Source organism: Tursiops truncatus, chromosome 14 (genome assembly GCF_011762595.2).
Source record: "Tursiops truncatus isolate mTurTru1 chromosome 14, mTurTru1.mat.Y, whole genome shotgun sequence".
Classification (NCBI taxonomy): domain Eukaryota; kingdom Metazoa; phylum Chordata; class Mammalia; order Artiodactyla; family Delphinidae; genus Tursiops; species Tursiops truncatus.
Genome location: NC_047047.1, coordinates 49,932,815 through 49,938,996, shown reverse-complemented (window position 1 = coordinate 49,938,996; position 6,182 = coordinate 49,932,815). Strand labels below are relative to the sequence as shown.

Here is a 6,182-nt window from a genome sequence, read left to right as displayed (position 1 = left end):
AAGTTTCCTGGAGGAAGGACCGCCTGTGCTGGGTCTTGTGGGGTAGGTGGGAATCTGCCAGCTGAAGCGATGTGGGAGAAAGAAGGCATTCCAGGCGGTGGTAACAGCTTGAGCAAACACAGAGAAGCAAGGCGCAGCTTGGCGTGGGATGGAATTACAAATCGGCTAGTCGTTGGAGCTTAAAACTCAGTAGTGGGAGAGGAAGCTGGAGAGGTGGGTGGGAGGCTGCACCCCAGGGCTGCACTAAGAATTCCTTAGGGCATCTAGGTCCCTTTCCTCTTCATTTTCTTGGCTTCCTCCCTTCCGTTTTCCTGGTTTAGGAAAGGTGCTAATTCCTCTTTGGAGCCTCTTTTGGACTCCAGCTTCTGTCCTCCTGCCAAATCCCACCCATACCCCCCTAATGTCATCAGGGGTGATTCACCTGTAGGTTCTGGAATGCTGGCCGCTTCCAAAATGAGCCAGGAAATGAGTTCTGAGTGGCTGGGAACAGTCCCCTGCTTTGAGATTTGGAGCAGGGGGCAACCATGCTGTTCTGGTAGCTCCATTCACCGTTGCTTCCTTTGGACTTGTAAGTTATTCTAGCAAACCCCAGCTGCTCTGCAGTGAAATGTTCCAAATAATTAGTATTTTTGCAGGAATTACCTTTTTAAAATATATGTGCCTTAAAAGATTGGTTACCGTGCAAGTGTTTTTGACTGCCTTTTGTAGCCCACTTTCTCCCCCAGTAGGACCCATGTATAATTTTAGGTAAAAGTAGAAAGGAAATTATGATTCTATAATCATAGTCTAGTTTTAGCAATACAGCTCCTTCAGAGAATCTCAACCTCTCTGAAGCCCTCCTGGGCGCAAAGAGCTCAGACATTGAATTCCGGCAGGATTTGGGCAGGATCCTCACAGAATCTGGCAGGTGACTGTCTCAGGCCTGAGACATGTTCCACTGCTTGGAAAAGTGGAGCTGTGGACAGATCTGCTGATGTTGAAAGTGTAAGACAGGTGGGGTGCAACTACCATAATCACTCAGACGTTATTAGTCCACGATTATTCCATTTTCTGTAGCAATTCACCTCCCTTCTGTTTCCTCTCACCTGAGATACTGCTGTGCCGGCTGCCAAGGCCTCAATATGTCCAGAAACCACAAAACCATCAATATTCACAGAAACAGGTTGGTGGTCCCCACCCCCCTCAGTGGTTTCCCATGATGGCAAAGGAAATGACCTGACAGTCATTCTCAATGACCATAGATTGACCTTCAGTTTCCTTGTTATATTATCATTATTATTTCCTTTGCTTAAGAGAAGGGAAAAGCACCTATTACGTACAGTGGGTCCTCAGTATTTGTGGGTTCCACATCCATGGAGCCAACCAACTGGGGACCAAAAATATTCAAGGAAAAAAAATTCCAGAAAGCTCCAAAAAGCAAAACTTGAATTTGCTGTGTGCCAGCAGCTATTCACTTAACATTTATATTGTATTAGGTATTCTAAGTAATCAAGAGATGATTTGAAGTATAAGGGAGGGTCTGGGTTAAGTCCTGTAGGGGAGGAAAATAACTTTTTCTCTACCCTCCTAGGTTCTATAGCTAAAGCCCTGGAAATCAAACTGACAAAAGACAATTTAACAAGAGAAAAACAGAGTTTAGTAATGCATGCAGCATGAATATACATGGGAGAAACTCAGTGATGAGTAACTCAAAGGGATGGTTAGAACTTGGTTAGAACTTTGAATTCCCTGGTGGTCCAGTGGTTAGGACTCAGTGCTTTCACTGCTAGGGCCTGGGTTCGATCCCTGGTCAGGGAACTAAGATCCTACAAGCTCCATGGCAGGACCGAAAAGAAAGGAAAAAACAAAAAAGAACTTGGAGCTTATCTGGCATCTTAACAAAGAACAACAAATCTGTAGAGAAGGGATAAGACGAAAGAAAAGGCGTTTAGGCTTTTCAGGGCGGCAAACTGTGGGAAGGTAAATATATCAGAGGAAACTAACAGAAGACGAGTGTATTTTATTTAGTAAGGTTTGGTTTCGTAGATTCCTCTTGATGCCGTGTCTGGCCTGAGTCTAGAGTTGTCTCTGGTGATTGAGTCCAATATGGGTCCTCCTCTTCCTGGCATGGAAGAGGGAGACAACTTTACAAATGAAAATTAATATCCTGCTTTTAGCCCGGTGGGGGAAGGCAGATGGCTTTTTTTTCTGCATCTGCTGCTTTGTAATTGCCTCCAGCACAAAATGATCCTTATGCCAAAGTGGCATGTTTTGGGTGGCGTATTCTGGTCCCCTTCATTGCTGACTCCACCAGCTAAGTGACCTTCATCAGTTTACCCAGCCTCTTGAAGCCTCGAAGAGGCTTATAAAATGTGTTCAATAAGAGAGTATTTTCTTCTTCACAGAGCTGTGATGAGGATTAAATGGAATATAGCACATAAACTCTTTTTTTAATGTGCAAGTATTTATTTTAAGTAGTCCTAATTGAAGGTTCTTATTTTGGGAGAACAGCAAGGCATTTTATTCACTTTTTCCATTCTTTTTTTTTTCTTTTTTTATGAAGTATACAGCAAAGTATTCAGTTGTGTGTGTGTGTGTGTGTGTGTGTGTGTGTGTGTGTATATATATTCTTTTTCAGATTCTTTTCCATTATAGCTTATCACAAGAACACTCTTTACATTCTTTAAAGGCTTCCACTGGTTTTGGCAAATTCACATTTTTTTTTGGCTGCATTGCTCGGCTTGGAGGATCTTAGTTCCCTGATGAGGGACTGAACCCTGGGCCCTCAGCTGTGGAGTCCTAACCACTGGACCGCCAGGGAATTCCCAGCAAATTCCCATTATCCTCATGACTAAGTTTCAGAGTAATTCCTGGTGTGTCAGCAGATTCATCATCAATCCACTTTGTATCTTTCTGTATTATTGAAGCAAATAGCACTCTGCAACTTGCATAAACAGGGCAAAGGTTGAGGAGGCTCTGGCCAGCTTCTTCCAAGTGGTTGGAGCCTTGCATTAGGCTGGTCAAAGTCCAAATATGTGTCCAGTCTCATGGGTTAAAGTCTTATAGGACTGAAGCCACAAAATGCCACTTCAGAAGTGTAATAGTTATCAAAAACCGAAAAGCCACTTGGAAGATATTTTCTGTAGCGCTTCTTCACTTTGCCTTCGCAGAGTGAGATATAAAATCACTGCCACACCTGGCAAAGCTGAATATCCCCACACCATCTGTCAAAGAGGCCTGTCCAGGGGCTTCCCTGGTGGCGCAGTGGTTAAGAATCCGCCTGCCAAGGCAGGAGACACGAGTCCGAGCCCTGGTCTGGAAAGTTCCCACATGCTGCGAAGCAGCTAGGCCTGCGAGCCACAACTACTGAGCCCACGCACCACAACTACTGAAGCCCGCATGCCTAGAGCCCATGCTTCACAACAAGAGAAGCCACCGCAATGAGAAACCCGCGCACCGCAATGAAGAGTAGCCCCCGCTGGCCACAACTAGAGAAAGCCCATGCACAGCAACAAAGACCCAACACAACCAAAAATAAAATAAAATAAATACATTTAAAAGAAAAAAAAGCAGCCTGTCCAAAGACAAAATTCCAGGAGTCTCTTGGGTAAAAATCAATCAATTGTTACCTCCACAGCACAGAAGGCATCTTCAGGTCCCTTCTCTTTTAAGAACTTCAGGATGTGTCCTGCATGACTTGTAGGTTTTGTGTGTTCTTATTGACTCTAAAGGAACACCTCATTTCAGAGATAGGAACTGGTTCTAGGAGCTTTACTGTCAAGCCGTAGAAAAATGCTTTACTGGGCTTCCCTGGTGGCGCAGTGGTTGAAAGTCCGCCTGCCGGCGCAGGGGACACGGGTTCGTGCCCCGGTCAGGGAAGATCCCACATGCCGCAGAGTGGCTGGGCCCGTGAGCCATGGCCGCTGAGCCTGTGCGTCCGGAGCCTGTGCTCCTCAGCGGGAGAGGCCACGGCAGTGAGAGGCCCACGTACCGCAAAAAAAAAAAAAAAAAGAAAAGTGCTTTACAGTAGCCCTTGAGCTATTTAATATATTCTTCACTGATAATTCCGGTGTTTCCTAGAGATCCAATGCACTGTAAATAAATACTGCATTTCTCAGGAGATGGTATCTTTCTGTAAGGGTCACTGGAAAAACTCTTGAAAGTCTTGGGGAGCCTCAGGATGGGAGGTGATCCAATCTGATTGCAAATGCAAAGTAATGGGTCCAAAGAGATCACTGTCTGGCGAGAAGTCTTCTTGCATCAAATGCTGTTACACCAGCATCTAACTTCTACTACTGTGACACAAGTGCTGGGTTCTTTGAGATGAGAGCTGTTTTTAGTGTCTGTTCAGAGTGCTGTACTGTTTGCCTCTTTAGGGAGGAAGGCTCACACTGAAGTTTTTACCTTTCAAGGACAGGCATGTCTGGGCCTGGTTGGAAAACAATTGTGTGGGGTGTCTTCACCTCTCACCCTCGGCATCAACCACAGCCTGTCTCCCGTGGCAGCCCCCGAGCCTGTGCACATAAACTCTTAGAACAGAGCCTAACATAGTTTGTTATTCTGAGGGGAAGGATGGTGCAGAAGGTAAGAGCATGGACTTTGGAGCCATGTTGCCTGGCCTTGAATCTCAGCTCTGTCACTGTGTGATCTTGGGTATATTACTTAACCTCTCTGGTCCTCAGTTTCTTCACTTATAAAGTAGAAAGTATACTTCATAGGGTGTTAAGTTATTTTTAAAAATGAATATATGTAAAGCACTTCAAACGGGACCAGGAGTACAGGACACTTTGTGTAAGTTTTAGCCACTCGCGTTATCCTGGGCTCAGGGAAGGGAAAGTAAGCCAGCAGCAGTGACAGGTTGACAGATCTTCTCTGGCTGAAATCAGTGGTTAGGATGAAGCCCCCTGCTGTGAGTCAGGATCCCTAAATGTATTCCCACCCACTGTGCAGGATGACCTTGAGCCGTCCCTCTATCTCCCTGGTCTCGTTTCCCCTTCTGTAAAGTGTGACGGCTGGATGTGGAGGTCTCAGAGGTGCGGCCCTCGCATTCAGTGAGTGGGACAGTAGCAGAGGCATGGACTAAAATGACAAAGCAGACATCCAGGGTGATCTCTTGGAGCACCTGAAAGGTGGACCAGTGAGCAGGAATACTGCTGGCCTGGGGGCAGCCACCCATTCACACTGCAGGGGAAGGTTGGGTGCTCAGGTGAGGGACCTAATTTCTGCTTGGATTGGAAGAAATGAGAAACCGCCTCCTCTCCCATCACCTGCCCACCCCAAACTCCTTGCCAGCATGCAGCAGTGTGGCACCGACCACTTCTTCTTGATCTAACACTCTAGTTTACTGCAGAAGTATAAAATATTCATGCTGAGAAAGGCCTGGGAAGCTTCAGGAAATGCTTCCCAAGGTTTATCTGTGCCAGGGGCTGGAATTCAGGGAGAAAATGAACTGCCTCTCCCTCCTGGGAGCGATGCTGGGAGGAGCAGGACACGGCTCTCAGAGGACTTGATGCCTCCAGAGGGCAGTGATCGGTGGTTCTCCAAAGGAGGGGCTTGGGGAAACCCGGCGGAGGGTCACAGAGAGAGGCTGTGGCCCCTGGGAGAGGGGTCTTCTGAGCCCACATATCCATGCTGACCCCGAGGATCCAGGAGATGAGAGGGAGGTCTCGGCTGCCTCTGAAGGGATTAACCTGCCAGCTGAACGAGGAGGAGGCGAGGATTAAGGGTCGGGGCTCACCAGCTTTCTTTGCTGGTGACCCCTCTGGGGACGGGTCTTGGGCCAGGCCTTCCTAGGAGCAACCCTGTGGAATGGAATCTAGTTCATGACTTTTACAACACGCCAAGGACAGGGCCAGGTGCTAGATATAAAACGCAAACGAAAATGCAGCCCCTGCCCTTTCCTCCGTTGAAAACATGGACCCAGACTATTGAAATACAGATTAGCTCAGTGGTGAAAGACAAACCACACCAAACTAAAACATCCAGCTAGGGAGGAACATCCACGTGGAGGAACGCCAAGCAACTGTTGGAAAACGAGGCACTCCCTCATTTACTCATCTGCAGAGATGTACAAGGACCATGAAGTGGAAAAAGCACTGGACACAACAGTTTGTAGAGCAGAGTCCCATCATGTAAAACCAAAAAAATATGCATGTGGTGTGTGTGTGTGTGTGTGTGTGCACATGCACATACTTGCCTATGCA

The 6,182-nt window shown here is 46.9% G+C and overlaps 1 pseudogene; it reads right to left on the bottom strand.

The window, feature by feature from the left end:
- Positions 1 to 2,473: 2,473 nt before the first annotated feature.
- Positions 2,474 to 5,155, bottom strand: LOC101330558 (archaemetzincin-2-like; annotated as a pseudogene).
- Positions 5,156 to 6,182: the final 1,027 nt, after the last annotated feature.